The sequence below is a fragment of the Heterodontus francisci genome, chromosome 10, assembly GCF_036365525.1.
Source record: "Heterodontus francisci isolate sHetFra1 chromosome 10, sHetFra1.hap1, whole genome shotgun sequence".
Taxonomy (NCBI): domain Eukaryota; kingdom Metazoa; phylum Chordata; class Chondrichthyes; order Heterodontiformes; family Heterodontidae; genus Heterodontus; species Heterodontus francisci.
Genome location: NC_090380.1, coordinates 30373013 through 30392975, shown reverse-complemented (window position 1 = coordinate 30392975; position 19963 = coordinate 30373013). Strand labels below are relative to the sequence as shown.

Below are 19963 nucleotides of genomic sequence, written 5' to 3'. Positions count from 1 at the left end.
GATCTAACCAAGGTGTTCAGAATGATAAAAGGCATTTGATACAGAGAAACAATTTCCTCTGGTGGGTGAATCCAGCACAAGGGGGCATAATCTTAAAATTAGAGGTGGGTAATTCAAGAATGAAATCAGGAAGCACTTTTTCCCACACACAGGTTGTGGAAATGTGGAACTCTGTCCCCCAAAAATTTGTGGATACTGGGCCTATTCTGAGGACTAAGATCAGTAGATTTTTTTGCTTGGTAAAGGTATCAAGGAATCTGAATCAAAGGCAGGGATGTAGGATTGAGGTAAAGATCAGCCATGGTCTGACTGAATGGCACACCAGACTTGGGGGGGCTGAATGCTCTACTGCTGTTCGCATGTCATCTTGGAACCACCTTGATCCCAAGTCACTGATCATTTTGAAGATACATCATTTTAAAGTAATGAAACTTAATCAGACTTCATAGAGGATTCCATAGATGATTTCAATTATATATAGTGGTGAGCAAGCTTAACTTTACATCAGCATAAAGTACTGAAATATAGCTGTGCACCGATGTGTACCGTAAGATGTGGATGGTATTGGTGGAGAAGCAATATTTGTATTGCTGAATTTTGTTTATCTTAGGTGCAGCTTTCATTGCACCTGAATGTCTGTTGTATTGAGTCCAAGAGGTGAAGCTTTGCCTTTTAGTTTTTTTTAACAAGGCAAAGATTTGGACAAGCATTTACATGTATTGTGGTGCTTTCTGTAATAACAACAATGTTGTGACAGATGGGCTATAATGAGGTCTGTGAATCTCAGTAAGCCAGTAATAAATTAATTTAACCGTACCGTGTGCTAATGAAGTGCTAATTAAGATGCAGATGCAATTACCAATTGCAAATAGAGCCCTGAATATTGCACTTTTTTTTGCACTTTTGCAAATCAGGTTATAATTGTGGACAAAGTACTGGATTGAAGAATGCTTACAGTTGTAGACCCTCCCATCATTGGTGTCGACTGCTTTCATTTGTTGCCTGCTCCGATGATCTCGTACAACTGCCATGAGGCAATGAGGGTGAAAGTGAATAATGGCATCACATAGCAGGTGATGTCATTGTGTTACATGTTGCTAACAACACTCTCAAAGCTTTGCCTAACGACCAGCTATACCCATCACTGGAGAATGATGATGCCACTTTAAGACATGGAAAAATGGGCAAGTTGTATAGTCTGCAGCACATATTAATTTACAGTATAGTTGATGATGTTGGAAGAGTTCCAAGTGTTAGCTTTGTTAGGAGTATGTTTATGCTATGGAGTGGGTTTTTTTTGATTAGCTGGGAATAGTTGACATTTGAAACTAATCCCACAGTTACTTTGTAATGCCTATCTATCAGTTCAGTAGTAACAGTAGAAAGTGAATTTCTGATTAGAGCAATTCATTGCATATGTAATTTTTTCTTTCAAATTTAGATTTTTCAAATCCTTTTTGTGTTCATCAAAGCAATTGACATTAGTACTGAGGAAATCCAGAGTAATCAAATGTCTCTCATTAGGAGTGCAACAGGAATTATTCCTCCTTGTTTTGAACCAAATATAGTAACTAATGTAACTCAGCAATGAGAATTCTCCAGTTGGTTTTTACGAAATGATCATTGGAAACTATTGAAAATGCTGCTTTCAGTTTACTACATAAAGCATTATGCTGCTTTTCAGATTTTCAGTCTTCTGTTTTGGGTAGTCTGTTTGGAAGTTAAACCACAGCCTCCTAGTGAGCCTCATGCATGAACATGGGCAGGTGTACGTGCTGAGGTATGGACTTGAATGAAGAGGGCAATGTATGTCTGGTGATTTTTTTTTCTAAGAGAATTTCAATTGTAATTTAATTGTGGTTTATGGCTTTTTTTGTATGATCATACCTGCTCTATCTGTGAAACTTGCATAAAACAAATCTTAACAAAAGTAAAAGCTTGAGAATAACCAAAAATGGGGAAAAATAAAAAGTAGAAACTCAAGGTTTGGTCTATTTTATTGTATCTAACTTGCAAAAATGTAAACGGCTCCACACCTTTTAATAGGTTTTCAGTCAGTTTTGTGTTGATTACAAAGCTCACACCTAAAGTTGTTTTCAAATTAAGAGCTTAGAATGGAACTCCTTGTAATCCAACGTCACTGACAGCCACTCCCAATTTAGGCATAGTATAGGTCAGATGCAAAGCAGTGCTCCCTCTGTATTCTATCCTGATAATGTGTACAACAGGTGCATGAGTACGCCACCACCTCCAAGTTACCTTCCAAGTCACACATCATTCTGACTTGGAAATATGTTGCTATTCCTTCATTGTCACTGAGTTTAAAAACCTGGAGCTCCCCATCTAATAGCACATTTGGAGTACCTTCACCACAAAAACTGTAGCGGTTCAAGAAGGCCAACACCTTCAAGGGCAATTAAGGATGGGCAATACATGCTGGTCTTGTCAGTGACACCCACATCCCATGAAGGAATTGGGGGGGGGGTGGGTTTGCGGGTGGGGAAAACAAACTTCAGAAGGACTGCTGCACAAACCCATGATGTACTGACTTAGACCAAAGGGCTACTACTGAGCCAAGGCGGACACCTATGTGGCTTCCATAATCCATCTACATATTGTCATGCAGGCCCCACCTGCCAAGAATGAACATTTCAACTTAAATTTGTTGCAGGGAAGAAAAGAGGGCCTATCACAAGGAATTGCCAGGCCCCTCGCCGGAAGGACCTTTTTTTGCATACTAGCAGACAGTGTTGGAACAAAGGAACTAGTCCCTGCCTCCCCAATATGCATAAGACATGGTCAGACCAGTTTAGTCACATGACTAACGGGCTGTTTGGTGTTTTGAATTTGAACTTGCCACAGAGTTTTAAAACTCAAAAAGCTTTTGCTCCTGGACTGAAAAGACCTCTCTCCTGTCTGCTCCCATCTCTTTCTCATGGAACTGAAGACCCATTGAAGACACAGGAACACCAAGAGAGAAAAGTCTCCTACAGTGAACAAGGTTTAAGAAGAATACTGGGCCCCAACAAAAAGCAAGAATTACCTATGAAAGGACTACAGTGAGCTCGAAGCACAGTAACAAGAACCCTCTTCAGAGATTGCCTCAAACCTCTCTGCTATCTTTCTTCTCTTTTTTTCTACCTCTATTTGCATATGCGTATCGCCAGTGCATGCTAGCGTGGGTCGTGGCGTTTATCAGTAGACGTTAACCGAATTAGAGTTTAAGTTTTTAAATTTTAATAAAATTTCACTTTTCTTCTTTAGCCCTAAGCAGGCCTGTTTGTGCTCATTTCTTTGCCGTACAATTGGAATTCACCAAAGGGGAGCTCAAAACACAGTGTGTTTAAAATTAAACCCTGACACAATAAGACCAGGTGAAAGCTGAGAAAGACCTCTAGACACCTATTTCACCTGGTCATAACAGAAATTTGGGTGCTAGCGTCTGCGATTTTACCCACAGTCAAATGAGAGAAATTGGAAGTGGGAAGCCAAATTGTTCTCAATTTTTAAAAAAGAGTAAGATTAATGCAGGTTTTCCTGTGGTTGTGTGTGATTGAATACTAACATGTCTGCAGTTGAAACCAGTAGCTCTCCAAGCCAGGGTGAAGTAACTTGGGATAAGTTAAAAGCACTGTCAATGGAGGAGTTGAGGAAAATGGCTGAGCAGTGTGGGATCACTACGCGGCAAGGCTAGGAAGTCTGAAATCCTAAGGCTAGTGGCCAACCATTTTCCCCTTGAATAGAAGAAGCAGAAACAGAGTTAGAAGCTGAATCCAACAGGGTATTGTTAGCAAAGATACAACTGGAACAGAGGAAACTTGAATTTGAAGAAAGAGCGAGGGCGAAAGAGAAAGCCTTCCAGAAGGAACGTGAAGAAACAGAAAGACATGAAAGAGAGAGAGAGAGAGGTAGGAGAGAGAGAGAATATTCCAGAAAGAATGCGAAGAGAGTTGAGGCGGCTTGAATTAACTAGGGGCGACAGAGTAACCCCAGTGAAAGCATAGCCAATATGGAGGAGCAAGCAGAATTCAGGGCTGGGTACAAAATTGCTAAAAGTCACTCAATTCCAAAATTCAATGAGGAAGATGTGGAAATGTTTTTTGTGTCTTTTCAGAAACTGGCAAGGCAGCTAAAATGGCCAGCTGAGACCTGGTCCCTTTTACTACAAAGCAAGCTAACTGGAAAAGCCCATGACGTTTATTCCTTGTTGCCAGATGAGAGTTCATCAAATTATGAACTGACCAAAAATGCTATCCTCGGGGCGTATGAATTAGAACCCGAAGCCTATCACCAAAGGTTTAGAACCCTCGAGAAGCAAGCTAATCAAACTTATCTAGAGTTTGAAAAAAGTAAGCAGCTGGCTTTTGACCAGTGGCTGAGGGTTCTAAAAATACAGCTCAACTATGAGAATCTCAGAGAAGTAGTTCTGTTAGAGGAGTTTAAAAACTCTCTCCTACTCTTTAAAAAAAGACCCATGTATGTGAGCAGCAGGTTCAGAGAGCCCAGCAAGAGGCTGTTCTGGCTGATGAGTTTGCTTTCATTTATACGTTGGTTTCCCAGAGGAGAACGTTTCCTAATCACCCCCACAAATCCGAAAAGGACAAAGGGTGGGAAGGTGATCTCTGCCCAGGCAGTCCTGGAAGAGAAAGGAAAGCAGGAGACACAGGGGGCCCTCCTCCAGTCAAAAAGGAAGATGCTGTGAGCAAGAGTGAGACCCGGAGACCTGTGTGCTTCCATTGTAATAAAGCAGGGAATTTAAAAGCTGACTGCTGGAAACTAAAGGGGAAACTGGTAGGGTTAATCAGGTCAGTGAAGACGGGGACCTGATGCAAAGCACAGCAGAACAAGCTGTGACTTTAACTGCAGTAAGAGTGCAACCCAGGAAGCTTACTATGGCCAGTGCAGGAAAATTTTATAGGATCCCTGAAGGTTATCAGGGTTTTGCGTCTGAAGGGAAAGTAACTCCATACCCCTCAAGTGCGGCAAGCAAGCCTATAGTGATTCTCAGGGACACAGAGGCCACTAGATCCCTTTTACTGGGAAAAGGCCTGGCCTTTCCCCCAGAGAGTGCAGTGAACACCAGAATGGTGGTGAATGGTATTGGAGGGCAGTGTATGCCTGTACCTGTACACTGGGTGCACCTGGATTGCGACCTAGTTTCAGGACCGGTGACCGTAGGGATTGTCCCTAGTTTGCCTGTGAATGGGGTTGACCTGCTCCTAGGTAATGATCTGATGGGGGTGAAGGTGGTAGCCTCCAAAGTAGTGGAAGAAAGACCACAGGAGGTCAAAGAGAGACAGGGCAGTGGCAGGAGACGGTTCCTTGCAGTTTCCCTGAATGTGTAGTGGATCTGGCCATGATCAAACCAGCTCCCCCAGAGGAGACTGCATTGGCACTGCAGGCAAATGACCATGAGGTCAGCCTGTCCGAGACTTTCTTTGGAAAGTTAGGAGACCCAGGGAATGAATTAAATGGATTTTCCCTAACTGAGGCTCAGCGAGCCGACCCAGTATTGAGAGAGTTAGCGCAGGCTGCCCAGTTTGAAAGTAAAGCAGAGGGAGTCCCTGATTGCTACTATTTAAAGAATGAGGTACTGATGAGGAAATGGAGTTCTCCTCACAGACCTGAGGGCAAGGAGTGGACAATAGTTCAGGCTAGGGTTGTTTTACTTAGATCAGAGAAGGCTGAGGGGGGACATGATTGAGGTATACAAAATTATGAGGGTCATAGATAGGGCAGATAGGAAGAAACTTTTTCCCTTAGCAGAGGTGTCAGTAACCAGAGGGCATAGATTTAAGGTAAGGGGCAGGAGGTTTTGAGGAAAAGAAATTTCACCCAGAGGGTGGTTGGAATCTGGAACACACTGCCTGAAGGGGTGGTAGAGGCAGGAGCCCTCACAACATTTAAGAAGTATCTAGATGAGCACTTGAAATGCCATAGCATACAAGTCTATGGCCAAGTGCTGGAAAATGGGATCAGAATAGATAGGTGCTTGACGACCGGCACAGACACAATGGGCCGAAGGGCCTGTTTTTGTGCTGTATAACTCTATGACTCAGTTAGTGGTGCCACAGAAGTACCGGGGAGAAATATTAAGAAGGGCCTACGAGACTACAGTGGCTGTACATGCCGGTATACGAAAGACCAAAGCCCGCATAAGACAGCAGTTTGACTAGCCAAAACGCCACAAAGATGTGGTGGAGTACTGCAGGAGTTGCCACATGTGCCAGGTTGAGGGGAAACCCCAACCTACAGTGAAACCTGCATCCCTAAGTCCTGTACTGGTGTTAGGAGGACCCTCCAGCCAAGGGCTGGTGAACTGTAAAGGACCCCCACTGAGAACAAAAAGGGACAGGCAAGCACATGGCTGGCAAATGTATAGAAAGAGAAGGGGAAAAAGTGACCAAGAGGGCAGGTTAAAGGAAGTCCGGGAAGAATCCCAGATGAAAACCCCTACTGGCCAGTCAGCCCAACCCCAAAAAATTTTAAAAGTTAGACCCCACATCCTACTATGTAAATGCAGACTCTACAAGCATCCCACCAGAGTCGCTAATAACATTTACAGGAACCTGCAGAGACAAAGGGAGACCTCTAGGGGGCACAAAAATCCTGAGGGTGATGCCTCACATAGTCGAAGTGCCACAGGAGCGTGCAGTCAAGTTGGCACACATAGCTGCTGGTAGCCGTGTTCCAGAGAACAAAGAGGAGATTGACACAGAATCCTCCCCCACAGTCAGAGAAAAAGGGAACCACCCATCCCCTGAAGTCATGACAGAGAGTTCAGGATAGACCCGCCCACCACTAACTCACCTGGGAAAAATAATGACTTCAACAGGAACAAATCCCTAGGCAGTCATGACAATGGGCAAACTGAAGGAAAGCTTCCCAAAGAACCACATGGTTACTGGGATGCCAAAAAGGGGAAATTAAAGCAGCACGCACCCAGAAAAGACTATTTTAATCGGCTTTAAGATTGATGAATGAGTGGAAATGAATGAGAGAAATGCATGGTTTTTCTTTCTGTATCTTATATTTCTCGTAAACCTTTTTATGAAATGCGCTGATTCCTTTTCAAATCGCTTTTCAGTCCCCTGGGAGTGGAGGTGTCATGCAGGCCAAGAATTGAGGCACACATTATTTCGCCACATGAACATGAAAACTTAAAATTATTGCAGGGAAGAAAAGAGGGCCTATGACAAGGAATTGCCAGGCCCCTTGCCGGACAGATGTTTTTTGCATACTATCAGACAGTGTTGGAACAAAGGAACCAGTCCCTGCTCCCCCAATACACAGAAGACGTGTTCAGACCAGTTTAGTCACATGAGCTCTTGGGTTTTTTGAATTTGAACTTGCCACAGAGTTTTAAAACTCAGAAAGCTATTAGCTCCTGGACTGAAAAGACCTCTCTCCTGTCTGCTCCCATCTCTTTCTCACAGAACTGAGACCCATTGAAGACACAGGAACCCCAAGAGAGAAAAGTCTCCTACAGTGAACAAGGTTTAAGAAGAATACTGGGCCCCAATGAAAAGCAAGAATTACCTATGAAAGGACTACAGTGAGCTTGAAGCACAGTAACAAGAAACTCTTCTGATATTGCCTCAAACCTCTCCACTATTTTTCATCTGCTCTTTTCTGTCTCTATTTGCTTATGCGTATCGCGTATGCATGCTAGCGTGGGGCGTGGCATGTATCCGTAGGCGTTAACCGAATTAGAGTTTAAGTTTTAATAAAATTTCACTTTTCTTCTTTAAACCTAAGAAGGCCTGTTTGTGCTCATTTCTTTGCCTTATAATTGGAAAGCGGTGAACAAGGATTCATCAAGAGGGAGCTCAAAACACTGTGTGTTTAAAATTAAACCCTGACACAATAAGACCAGGTGAAGGCTGAGAAAGACCCTTAGACATCTTTCTCACCTGGTCGTAACAATATTCTTGCACAAGCTATTATGTTCTGATAACCTTTTTTGCTATGTCACTTCCCTGCAATGCTAGTGGGTGACTCTCTCATAGGATTCTCAGTGTTAACCTGATCACTGACTTTAAGCACCACAAATCTCTGACAGTACTTTGAAACTCAACATGTAGTTGAAGATCTCTAGCCAGTGATAGTGCCACTCTCTTTAATCTCAGTGAAACAACTCCACACCCCAGCCTCCACGATCTCTTTTTGTGCTGAACCTCAACAACTTTCAGTTTTAACGTTAACGGTATTTAAATTGTGATGAATTGCTGTGCCATACTTATTTTTAAGATCTTAACATTTTACTGCCAAGTTCATCCAGACCTCCACCCATCCAACTCTGCTCTCTCCTCCAGTGCCTTTCCTCCTCTGCTGGCTCTTGTGCCAATGTTGTGGCCTCTAATGCATCAAGTGTCCAATGTCTCTCTGCCACATGTCCAGGGGCCTAGAGTCCTATTCTGACCACCAATGACATGGCCCCCAGGTTAATGATGTTTAAAAAAAATCTCCATAAGAAAATAAGTTGGCAGGCCACCTTTATACATTGCTATGGTTAAAGTTCTTGGCAGAGCTATTACAAGGGCTGCGTTCTGCAATTCACAACAATTCCTTCTGTGCAATTGTCTTGTGATTCCCTCCCTACAAAAATAGTTAAAAGCATACAGATGTTGCAGGACCACATTGTTTTAATTTTGGTGGGGCACAAAGTAGAACAGTTTGCTTGTGACCCAATTACATTGTGCACTGTTTCCTTGCAAATTCTTCTTCCTTCTCATCTTCTCTCTGACCTTACTTTTACAATGGAATGTGCTTCCTCCAGGTTCTGGCTGCATGTGATTCTCCATCTCTACCACAATCCTTTGCCCCCTCACCCAGTCTAGCATCTTTTCTGACCTCTTGTTATCTTCTGACTTCCATCTCCCTTGGTTCCTTCCACTCCAGAGCTCTAATCTTCCCCCTCACCCCACTCTGCTCTACATCCTCACCTCTGGTCTTTCCTGTCTTTTGGTGCCACAGACCTCCTTCCTGCTCTACCCAAACATGGCACTTGGTCTTGATTGCCCATGTGCATTGTTTGCTGAAGAATGACGAGCAAAACCAAAATGATATTTGACTACCAAATTGAAACACAAGGTTGAGAGTTTTTTTTTGATTTGTGGAATTCTTCCACTGGAGACAAAATGGGCTGGATCGAGTTCATGCAAGAGAGGAAGGTAGCGGTCTGGGGCAGTGGCCCATAGTTTCTGTCCTTATCAGTTGCCATCATGTTTTCATGTGCTAAGTATGTTGGCATGTGGAGGGTATTCACAATATAAATGTTTCTACAATAGAGACTCCTTGCTGGTGAGTACCTTCACCACACGAACAGTGGCAGTTCAAGAGAAGGCCTACCACCACTTTCTCAAGTGTAACTAGGGGTGGGGCAATAAATGCCAGCCTGACCAGGAACATCCATATCCAAAAATTTAAATTTCAATTACCATGGACAATATCACTTACTTTTCTTCATCAATTGAAGATTACAAGGCATTGTGTTCATTGGATTTGGAAATCCTTTTCTCATTTGTTAACTTTTATGCATGCAGTGCCATAAATCAAATCACAGGAAACATGTCATCAAGTCACTTGCAAGTAATGGTATCATGAAGGTAACATAAATATCGTAGTTCTTCTCTGTTTCAGCCCAAATCATGCCCTGGCACTTCTCTTCCCCTGAAGACAATAGCCCTTTAATCATTTTTATAGCCCAAGACAATTATTTGGAGCTTTTTTTGAAATGGTTTATTGCCATTGTGGTTCATGTACAAGTGGAAATGTAAATTTGTGCCCACATGAAGCTGCGACATAAGTGCTATCTTCTGCAATTCGTTGAGCTCAAATTGACTAAAAATTGCAGAACCTCAGATGAGTGAGTGGGGACACTGATACGTTTTGGCCCATCCCTTGCATGTGACCTTAATTAAAGAACTAATGACTTTTTCCACTAATAGCTAAGCAGAGATCTTCCAGATAACCTATTAATAGACTAGTGTGAAACATTGCACTTTAACATTAGCAAACCACCTCTTGGGAATAGTGATCATTATCATCAAACAGTAAATAATCCTTTGCTAAAAAACGAGCTAGGCTCAGTTGGTAGAACTAAGTTTTTAACCAGGCTGTTATATACAGCTTTCCATAGTTTTGGAGCTGAATGCACAGGCTGTTAGAAGACATTTTTATACAATTCCACACTGAATTGTTGAATATGCTTGACCTGTATATGAACATTTTATTTCTATTTTTTGAAAAAAAAAGTGTATTTTTTTAAACTTATTTTGGGGTGGATTTTGTGGACATTATTACATTTCAGCGGTGGCCCCACACCCATTGAAAGATCCTGTTTGTGTGCAAGACATGGCTAACAAACAATATTACACTGAAATAAAAGCAAAATACTGCAGATGCAGGAAATCTGAAATAAAAACAAAAAGTGTTAGAAATACTCAGCAGGATGAAAGGTCACAGACCCGAAATGTGAACTTTGCTTCTCTCACCACACGTGCTGCCAGACCTGCTGAGTATTTCCAGGACTTTTTGTTTTTTATTATAAATGATATTGCACACTTAATTCATGCTGCTAATGATGCCTGTTAAATTAAAGATGGAAATGAGACAGATTGAATGAACCGTGATTTTTATAACAAAATATATAAGCACCATGTTGAACAGCTTATATTGGAATCTCTATCAACTCCTTTTGATAAATATTCCATGGTCTTGTCTGTTCAATGGGGTGCTTATTGTGAAAGCTCTGAATCATCTATGCTATTTTATCGGAGAATGTGGAGAAATGTGAAAAACCGAATTCGCATCAGTATTTACAGCCATTTGTTTTTGCACATGCCAGCATGATAAATGATGACAAAGGGTATTTGTGTTTCTCTGTGGTCCACAGATGGCCAGAAATGGCTTTGTTGCTTCCTTTTGAAAAGAGTCATGTGTTTGTTATCAACATGTTTAAATTTACCACACACTTCACTCCTTGTCTCAATGCAGAACTTCCTTTGCTTAATGGTTTCATTTAATAGAAAATGGGAAATTCTGTCATAGTTTCACAAGGATTACAAAACTCAAACTATGCAGTAATTTCCAGCTCTGAGCTAACATGCCATCGCTTTCCCTTTTCCTCATGTACGTTGCTTCCCTTTTTGTATAGTGAGGTAGTACACTATGCCAGTCACTATCTAATACAAAGACTCCCAAGTTTGTCTTCTAAAATTCTTAAACCCATGAAAGTCTTTCAAGTTTCATGGTGTAGTTTAACAACTATAAAGGTTTGGTGGGGTGTTTAGGCAGGTGGCATGGAAATTGAGAAACTAAGAAAAAAAAAACATATCTGGATTTTATTGAAAAAGGTTAGTCCCAAAATGGAAAATTGGCATACACTAAATATTTAGAGGGCATAATGTGTGTGTGTAAATGTACCACAACAGTTTCTGTAGCGTTGTAAGATCATTGTACTTGTTAGTTCAGGAACTCAATGAATGATTAATTAATTCATTGTGTCTAAGATTCTGCTTCTCATTGTTCAAGAAAATATTTTGGAGGATTTTGATCCAAGATCCATATTTGCATCATGTTAAGAGTATATTTGCATCCCACTTATTTGTAAGGCAAGTGCTCTTTTTATTAATTCATGGGACGTGGGTGTCGCTGGTAGGGCCAGCATTTATTACCCATCCCTAATTGCCCTTGAATCTGATGGTGAGTCTCTTGCTTGAATACAATTGAATAAAACTTGTTAGGCCATTTCAGAGGGGAGTTATGAATTGTTGTGGGTCTGGGGTCACATGTAGGCCAGACCAGGTATGGACAGTAGGTTTCCTTCCCTAAAGGTCACGTTACTAATACTAGCTTTATTTACAGATTTATTTAATTACCAGGATAACAGAATTTAAATTCCCCAGCTGCCATGGTGGTTCTAAGCTGTATCTCTTTGATCATTAGTCCAGTAATATAACCACAATGCTACCATATCCCCTTTGCAATTCACACAGTTGCAGACTGGTATTGAGGTGGCCAGTGCTCCCGCAAAGAATAATAGATTGTAAGCAAAAGGTACCTTAAAATGCATAAATGCAAAAATAAAGATTTTCATTTGTAATGATGACTGTTTTGTAATTTAAATAATTTTAAAATATCATCCATAGGGAGGAAACGATCACACTATTAGTGTTAAATCATGCAAGGCCATTTCCTCCCCATCATGGATGACTTTATTGGCATGAAGTCAAACTACCATAGTTTCAAAAAATGTTTTTCTTTCATGCCTTTTGAGTTTGGTGCACTTTACAGCATTTGCAAATAATGTCTCCATAAAAACTATTTGGTAAACTGTTTTGCCTTTTGAAGAAGGGAGCGTTTTAGGAAGACCCATGCATCAATTTTTCACTCTAGCATAAGGTGACACAAAGGCACGTTGTGACAGATATCATTGATGTGGTTTACAGGATTGTGTGTTTACAGACCAATGAGGGAAGCTGTGCCAAATAATTTTCAGAAGGGTGTTGCCTTTTTTAATGGGAGAGATGTTTTTAAAAAAACAGATTTGTTATCTCTGTTTCTGTTGGCCATTGATAAGTTATTCAGGGCGCGTTGAATGAAAGCTCCTTTGAAGGAGCTTTTGGCACAGAAGTTGAAGGCGATAGTGACTTCAATGCCACTGTTTAGTGTGTTTGGATGGTTGATTATCTCTGCAGATCTTGCAGCAAACCTCAGTCACAACTCCCTTTCGTGCCTCAGTTTCATCAGTTATAGATCCTCCATTCTACCCAGGTTGAGATGTGAACAAACTGCTTCATGAAGCAGATCAGTCTGTGGGTCCTGTGCACTCTGTATTCCCTGGTTGGCTGCTTCTCCAATCCCTGCTGTAATGTGAGAGGGCGAGCCAGTGATGTATAGTAATAAAACTTAGTATTACACCCTTATGCCAGTTGCTTGTAATCCTATGCTTCCTTTGTTTGGACAACACTAATGCTAACCTGGAGTTCCATGCTCCTTTTTCTTTTGTTCCACATCTCCATTCTGTAACTCTACACTGGTTTCTCATGCTTGACTTTGAACGAGAAGAAAGATGTTTAACAAAACAAAAATGGGTAGGAGCAATCCTCAAATAGCCATTACTGTTATCTGCTGGGATTGCACCAGTGTTAACCTTCTCTACTTTTTTTTGTTATGAGGAACTATAGTGCAAATAAGTAATAATCTATGGCAAGAACATTATAAATTAAGGAATGGCTATATGAAAGAAAGACTTGTGCTTATATAGCACCTTTCACGACCTCGGACATTCCAATGTGTTTTACAATCATTCACGACCTCGGACATTCCAATGTGTTTTACAATCAATTAAGTACTTTTGAAATGTAGTCACCATTGTAAAATAGGAAACATGATAGTTAATATGCATTGAGCATGAGTCCATGAACAACAATGAGATAATGACCAGATAATCTCCTTGTAATATTTGTTGAGGGATAAACATTGGGCAGGCCACTGGGAAAATTCTCTGCTCTTCAGATTAATGTCATAGGATCTTTTGTATCCACCAAGAGGGCATAGGGGCCCTCGGTTTAATGCCTGATCTGAAAGTTGGTACCTCTGACAGTAAAGCGCTCCCTCAGTGGTCTGCCTTATGTTCTCAAGTCTCAGAAGTGGGATTTGAACCCACAACATTCTTATTCCGATGACAGCGCTAACACTAAGCCAAGCCTGACACCTTTGTCAGATTTTGATAAATGGTGGTAAGTGTATTTCTGCGCTCGTGGTGGTGGTATGTTTGAAAAACACTCAAGTTGGTGTGGTAATGTAAGTATTGTGGCTAATTCTGGGCACAAGCTTTCAAAAGGAAGCCAAGATATGGAGAGGGTATAGAATGTTTTACTGGAATGGTACCAGGGATCCAGAACTTCAGCTATGTGGAGATACTGGAGAACCTGGGGTTATTCTCTTTAGAGCTGAGAGGATCAAGGGGAGATTCAATAGAAGTGTCCCAAACCATGAAGGGTTTTGATAGAGTAATTGAGGAGAAACCGTTTCCAGTAGCAGAAGGTTCAGTAACTAGAGGACATTGATTTAAGGTGATTTGATTGGCAAAAGAACTAGAGGTAAGATGAGGAGAAATGTTTTTGGGCAGCAAGTTGTTATCTGTAATGCAGTGCCTGAAAGGGTGTTTAAGCAGATTCAGTAATAACTTTCAAAAGGGAACTGGATATCATTATGAAAAGGCGGGAGAAATGCACTGTTAATTCAGTCCCACTACTGCACTGGTCATAGCATATCAAATAAAGTTTCCCACCTACCGATGAATAGCCAAATTAAATGCTTTACTTGTCCCCCGGAATAAAGCATACCAAGCCAGGTTTCTTTAAACAACAATATTAACTATTTATTAGAAAAGAAATAATAAGTCTTAACTACTAACGTGATAAATCTATATATATATATATGAAAAACTTCCTTATTTCCTTAACCCTCATGCGCACACACACATACATTTAAAAAAACAGTTAACCGGGCGAAAAGGATTTTGGTTTACAGCTGTTTTTTAGGAATAGATGGAATAATTAAAATGATTAAGTTGATCATGTTCTAGTAGGATGTTTTTGGTACGGTGAGGTGTCCCAGAGTCGAATAGTTGAATGCCACTCAAAGTCTCTCCAGGCAAGGTTGATGAACAGTCTGTGATGGATAGGTGTTCATTGGCAAATTAACTGCAGCAGGCGTCACATAGGTCTTCCATCAGGGGTGGTAGCAAAAGGTCTGCATAGGTCAGCAGCAGTCTAGCAGTAGAAGAATTCTTTAGCCATCAGGATTTCTTAGGACACAGGATGCAGGGTTTCTTCTCAAGAGATGTAGGATTCCTTTACAGAGATGAAAGTCTCCTTTACAGAGAGAGCCAACACTTTTCTGGGTCTTCCTCTCTTGCTGCACGTAGGTCAAAGCAAAGATTTCAAATGCCTGCTCTTTCTCCAATTCACTGGCTTTTTAAAGGGTCCAAAGTGAAGAAAGAACCTTCCTGAACATGGTCACAAGTCCAGACACAGTGTCTCCCCTATCACTCAAAAGCTGCTCTGAAGAAAGGTCAAACCCCTGTGGTTTCCTTGAAATTGCTGGCTTTCCTGTCTTTGTACAAGTTCAACTTCCTTTCAAAGCACCCATTAAGTTCGACTTTTTGTTATGAACTTCCTTTCAAAACATTGCAGGAATTCCAATTATTTGCAGGTGTCTTTCATTGAGCAAAAATCCTTTTCTTAGCTTTTTAAAACACACAAGTCCAAGATTTTAGTACAAAAATAAAACCTTTTGTAGCAATATATACTTGAAAAGTAGAAATTTGCTGAGCTATGGGAAGAGCAGGGGAGTGGGGCTAATTGGATAGCTCTTTTGAAGAGCTGGCATAGATATGTTGGGCCAAATGGCCTCTTCTCTGCTGCATCATTCTATGATACTCTCTGGATAGAACATTCAACATAAGAGGGTGCCCTGTAGTGTGTAGTTACATACTGTGCAAGTACAATACGTGGGAGTCAGTTGCCAGCATTCGCCAGAGCTGGCGGGCAGCCATAAAGACAGGGCTAAATTGTGGCGAGTCGAAGAGACTTAGTAGTTGGCAGGAAAAAAGACAGAGGCGCAAGGGGAGAGCCAACTGTACAACAGCCCCGACAAACAAATTTCTCTGCAGCACCTGTGGAAGAGCCTGTCACTCCAGAATTGGCCTTTATAGCCACTCCAGGCGCTGCTTCACAAACCACTGACCACCTCCAGGCGCGTATCCATTGTCTCTCGAGATAAGGAGGCCCAAAAGAAACAATACATATCACTGAAAGAGGGTTTTTTCCCCCCCAGAAACAGGCAGGGAGAACATGGAGTAGAAATTGGATCATGCTGGAATAGGTAGGCCTGTTTGAGACCAGAAAGCTGCAGGTGCCTATTGTATGTCACCAAGTGTCTCAGAGGCATAGCGGAGATGAATGTCAGGCCACTGCGGTGAAGGAAGGTCCTGGGTAGGGCAAACAAGGAGGAGTCAGGTGGTGCCTTTTGGGATTGCTGTGAACTTGGCCTGCTCTCGGTGGCTGCATATCAAAATGACTTTTTTTTTAAAGTGGCATCCTCCCGCAGTCCCTTTAAGGACCACTAGTTAGGCCACATGTAGACTTAAGTCGTCCTGAGTAGAGTAAGCCCTATGCCTGCTCCATTCAGGGCGGCGGAATTTCTGGAAGATTGACACATGCAAGGGGCTTAATGCCTGTTTTAGGCAGCCAAACCGTGAGGAGGGCAACAGGAAACCACATCAGCTCTTCTTCCTTAGTAAGCGGTTGAAGATTCTCTTGTAAGACTTGAGTTAGGACTTGCCCTAGGGCTAAACACAATGGGTGGATTTAAAACTTCTGTCCCGGTGAGGGTAGGAATCCAGACTAAAATGAGTTAGATGTATCCATTTTTCCTGTGTACAAAGCTATAAATGGTGACTTGAGTATATGAGTATGGTTTAAATGGAGTACAGGAATGTACTTGTTGTGCTGCTGGATAAATAATCTGGAGGCCTGAATTAATCTAGAGAATGAGAGTTCAGATCCCACTGTCAAAACCTGAAAATCTGAATTCCATTCTTTTAAACTGGAAGAAAGACATTACCATGATGCTGCCAGATTGACCTAATGTCCTTTAAGAAAGGAAATCTGCCATCCTTGTCTAGTCTGGCTCACATTTGACTGAAATCACACCCCAACGCTGTTGACTCTTAACTGCTTTCCAAAGTGGCCTAGCAAGCAAATCAATTATACCAAATCACAACAGCAGACCGCAAGGGTTGAAAAAGGCCACTTCAGGCCAGCTAGGGATGGGCAGTAAATGTCGGGGACACCCATATACCAAGAATTAATATATTTTTGAGTAATGCTTTTGCCCCAGTCTGACAGAGGGAACATGGTAAAGTAGCACATGAATAGCACATGAATGCATATTAGGGTTACTTGCACCTGATCTTTATGCCGCTTTTATCATGAAAACACCCTGGAAGAAATGTAGTTCAGTCTGCTGGATTAATCATTAAGATTCTTCTTAAATATGGAATCAGCATCAGCAAGTGATGACTAGGCACATGAAGCCAGTTTAAAACCTAGCTCTGACCTAATGAATTGTGAAGCACAGTGTGACCCTTTCAGTGTGATTTAATAAACAGCATTGTGGAAGGATTAGAATATATCTTACCAACAGTGGAGCTTTCTTTAATTTTTTTTTAAATAAGCCCTTTCAGTTTCAAGTTGAATGCTCTGGTAGATGAAATGCAAAAATTCTGGGAACGTTTGTACCACAATGTTGCTGTATTTTAATTATTTGAGCAAGGCCATTCTTGATCAGACTGCTTGAATTCAGGATGCATGTTACACTTAAAGGGATGTTTGACTAGAGTGGAACACTGCACTGTCAATTATCCATAGAACTGAGTGTTCCACTTTATTCAAAATATCCTTTTACATGGTCACTGTCCATGAGATAAGTAGGGCTAAGCTGCCTTGAGGGAAACACCTTCATTGCATTTGTCCCACTCCTTGATTGCTTAGTTCTTCAGCTCTTCCATTTCATGCATAACACTTCAGTATCATTCCAGTATATATTCAAATTTCGGTCACACATGGACCCAGTTGGTTGAATTTACATATTGGGGAGCATCAAATCATAACTGAAAAGATAAAGATATATGAATCAAAAGTCATGAACTTGATTAGAAAAATTGCCAATAAGGGTCCACTAAGGAAGTATGAAATATCAAATCAATTCAGCAAAACCTGCCAGTAAAGGGAAGAAGTTTAACTAATTAAATTGCTTAAATATATTTTGAAAATCCATTTAGCCACCATCTTGCTTTTTCTAAAATCGAGGCCTTTCGGTCACTTAAGGGAGCAATTGACATAATTGAGCCCAAGGCGATATCTGTAGCAGACCTCACTTTGTTATAGGATTCTTCCTCTAGCATACGCAATCTGACAATTTAACTAATTTTATTTCCAATCTATGTACATCCCTACATTCCGTTTTGTTGCTGATATTATTGCTGTTCTGGTTTCAGCTACATGTCATATATGCATCTCTAAGGCACACTGTGTTTTTAAGGTAATCACTCGGTAGGGTGAAGTTCAGAACCCAGTATAACCACCTCTCGTGATCAGCCATTTTCTCCTACACATAGAAAAGTTATTATTGGTCTTAAGAGGTCGTGAGTTTAAAGCCCACTTGAGTACCTAATCTAGGCTGACACTGCAGTGCCATACTGTCAGAGATACTGGGCTGAATTTTCACTTCAGGGGTGGGAAACAGGAATTGGAACTGTTTTTGGGTCCGGAACGTGTGCCCGGGGGGAATTGGTCACTCTGAGATTTTGACTGGGGTAGGGGGGCCCCCCTTAATTAGCATTGAGAGAGATTCCCTGTCCAGTTAAGGGTGGTGGGCAGCTCTTGAAGTTGGAGGGCCAATCAGAGGGCCATACAGTTTCAGAGGAGCAGAAGCCTGCAATAGAGGGTAGGTAACTGAGAAGGTGTTTCAACATGGAGATGCTCTCTCATCAACTTTTTTTATAAATTCAAATAAAAAATAGATAAAGCAGCCAGGCACAACCGTGGGGTGGTGGGGGGAATCCCTTTACAGGCTGCACATGCACCTAGGTGGGCAGGGAGGGCCTGAAGGTCTGCTGCTGGGTGCAGGCCTCCAGGCAGTTAAACTGCCTCCTGTCGCTTTGGGAAACTGGAGGCTGACTGGAAAATCCCAGTCAGCCTCCTTTAACTGCCCTCAACAAGGCTTTCGATGATCCTAATTCACTGCCTGCCTCATGGGGGTGGGCAGCCCTGCCGGGCCTTAAACCTGCCTCAGCCAAAATGTCCAGTGCCAGGAACAGGGGTCGGGAAACCAGCATATCGGGCAGCACTATTATTTTCGGGCTTCATCTGCCTCTGTTCTGAACCTTGGTAGGGCCTGAAAATCCTGCCCATTATCTTTCAGATAAGGCATTAAAAAAGCCCAGTCTGCCTTGATGGGCAGATGTAAAAGATCCAATAGCACTATATTGAAGGAGAACTTTCCTGCTCTTCTCACCTGTCCTGCCAATGTTTATCCCTCAACCAACAGCATTACTAAAATGGATTATCTGCCCATTATCTTGTTACTGTTTCAGGCCTTCTTTGCAAATTGACTGCCATGTTTCTTACATTACAACAGTGACTACACTTCAAAAGTACTTTGGGTGTAAAGAGCTTTGGAGCATCCTGAGGTTGTGAAAGGCGCTATATAAATGGAAGTTCCTACTTAATTAAGATACTCTATGACAAAAATAGATTTTTATGTTTAAGACTACTTTGAAAATTCCATAAGAGTTTTTGTTATGATGACAGCATCAGTCTAGCCAACTTTGAAGATTTTTTTGGCAGTGTTTTAAGTTCCAGTTTGATGGATGTTTTATTTAGTTGGTACCTTTTTAACCACAATTTATGTGCTTTTGTCAAATGACAAATGAATTGCCAGTATTGTTTTTTAGACTATTGTTTCACTGGGAATGTATACTATGATTACTCTATAATTCATTGAAAATTCATGTCAGCTCCCACTTTTTTTTTTAAAGTGCAAAGATGAAGGAAATCTGAGAAAAAATATTATTGGGTCAAATCACTGGCTCAGCACAAGAGCAACAGAAAGGATACATGTAGATGAGGCCATATGTGCAACAGTATTGTGCAAACAGTTGAGCACCAGATGCCAGTAGTGGACTTTATCAGAGCTATTCGAATGTATTAATCAAGTGCTATAAGGACAGTTGACAGTGGAAAATATATGCCTTGCCTTGGCAAGTGCAGATCACTTTCTTGGGTGTTCTATAAATTGCAGATTTTTGGTATAATTTTCAAGTTATTTCTCTTTAGTCTTTTGAGACTAAATTTCTATTTGATGAAAATGAATAAAAATTCATGTG

At 41.4% G+C, this 19963-nt stretch overlaps 1 protein-coding gene across 5 annotated transcripts in view; it reads left to right on the top strand.

Moving 5' to 3' along the window:
- The window catches only part of LOC137374374 (rho GTPase-activating protein 6), a 642504-nt gene that overhangs the window by 525723 nt on the left and 96818 nt on the right, over positions 1–19963 (top strand). The gene's annotated exons all lie outside the window — the stretch shown is intronic.